Source organism: Triticum dicoccoides, chromosome 1A (genome assembly GCF_002162155.2).
Source record: "Triticum dicoccoides isolate Atlit2015 ecotype Zavitan chromosome 1A, WEW_v2.0, whole genome shotgun sequence".
Taxonomy (NCBI): Eukaryota; Viridiplantae; Streptophyta; class Magnoliopsida; order Poales; family Poaceae; genus Triticum; species Triticum dicoccoides.
The window spans coordinates 37,931,183-37,933,206 of NC_041380.1; the positions used below are offsets into that span (position 1 = coordinate 37,931,183).

Here is a 2,024-nt window from a genome sequence, read left to right on the forward strand (position 1 = left end):
CTCGTGGTAGATCAACTCTTGTAATACTCATATCATCAAGAACAATCAAGCAGGACGTAGGGTATTACCCCCATCAAGAGGGCCCGAACCTGGGTAAACACCGTGTCCCCTGCCTCATGTTACCATCCGCCTTAGACACACAGTTCGGGACCCCCTACCCGAGATCCGCCGGTTTTGACACCGACAGCTGCTATCTGGTCTTGCGAGATTTTCTCACCATGATACGGAGGCGTACGTGATGCCCCTCGACTTCAATCTGACCTCCATTAGCCGAAACTTCTTTGCATGTATGTAGTGGGTCGCCATACATCATTTCACTGGACTTCGATCTGATCACCATCGCCTGAAACTTCGTGGCAGGTATGTACTGGGTCGGCATGAAGTCCCACTGGATGGTTGCCGTTAGAGAAAACGGGAAAAAGTTGGTGCTCATGAACTTCCAGACCTCCCATGAGATTATCCTTCCTCCGTCGGATTATATAGGGTTATACCATCGCGGTCCAAGTTATCTAGATTACCACGTCAGTTGGACGGACCTTATTTTGCAGAAGATTATAATCTGCCAAGTGCCCACACGACATGAGGATTACGCAGAGTTCAAGCTAATTGCCTTGTTCGACCGCAGACTCGCATATCTTTACGCCGGTGCATTTTTTAGCTAGAGTCAAAGTTGATACACACTTCTGTGATGCTATTGAACACAATGGCATCATCTACGTGATCGACAAAGCAAATGGCACCACGTATTGCTGGAACAGCGCGTGTAAGTTGTTTTCATTATGGGCCAGTTTCACCTCGGGCCATTAAATGGCCCAGAGTTAGAAAGGGACACATATGGGACGAAAGACATCAAGGGTCATACATGGGCCAAAACTTACAATGGGCTAGAATTATATTAGACGGCCCAAATGACATTGTTGGGGTGATTTCAAAAATGTCATAAGAGGCCGTGATTTAGCATGTTGTAAATGGGCTATATGCAAACATGCCATTAACAGGCAGGTAATATATTGTGCTAGTAAGCATGGGAGAGTGGTAAGCATAGTAACCATGGGAAAGTGGTAAGCATGGTGAAGTGGCGAAGTAACTAGGGGTAAATTGGCAAGTGTGGGAAAGTAGTAAGCGCGAAGAAGTGTCAGAGTAAGTAGTATAGTGTCATAGATAGTATGTGCCACCAGGGGTAAAATGGTAAGTGTGCTAAGAGGGGCAGAGTTGCAGAGTAAGAATGCCTTGGTATAGTGGCAAGCGACCTAAAAGGGAGAAATAAGTCGAGTACGTAGTAGCCAACGTTTGCCAATGGTGGAAATTTGGGATAGGTGGGAAAGTGGCAATGGTTGTAATAGTGATAAGAGGTGGAATATACATGAACTAGCAAGGGTGGGAAAGTGGTAAGCATAGAGAATTGGCAGATTAAGTCATAGTTGGTATTAGCCAGTCATGGAAAAGTGGCAATGGCCGGAATAGTAAAAAGGTGGTGGAGTAAGTACCATATTTTAATACGTGGGAATGGTGAAAAAGTGGCAAAGACAGTAATACTGCAAAAGAAATATGTGTGGAAAACTCGTAAAGTAAGTAATATATTTTCATGTGCCCTTTTTATATTTTATATATACTAATTGGCAAGGATTGTAACGGTGGAATAGTGGCAAAGATGGTAGGAGTTAAGGTTTGGTCCATGTATATTGCGGTAAGTTTTAGCTCGTTGGTCATTATTCGCGCGTGTAGCAGCGGGCAAAGCAAAGTACAATCGTCTTTGTAGTGGAGCTGGGAGGGGCAAGCATAAGGGACGAAGACGGGGGTAACATGTCGGATGCGATCATACCAGCACTAAAGCACCGGATCCCATCAGAACTCCGAAGTTAAGCGTGCTTGGGCGAGAGTAGTACTAGGATGGATGACCTCCTGGGAAGTCCTCGTGTTACATTCCCTTTTTAAAAAAAATTGCACGGCGTGCAAAAGAAAACTCACGGCCGCGACATATATTTACCACGTTTTATTATTTTGCATGTTTGCGGTAAGTTTTA

General features: G+C 44.8%; 1 non-coding gene across 1 annotated transcript; it reads left to right on the forward strand.

The window, feature by feature from the left end:
• Positions 1 to 1,808: 1,808 nt before the first annotated feature.
• Positions 1,809 to 1,927, forward strand: LOC119295737. The gene has a single exon (XR_005144196.1). It is a non-coding gene; the product is annotated as a 5S ribosomal RNA (ribosomal RNA).
• Positions 1,928 to 2,024: the final 97 nt, after the last annotated feature.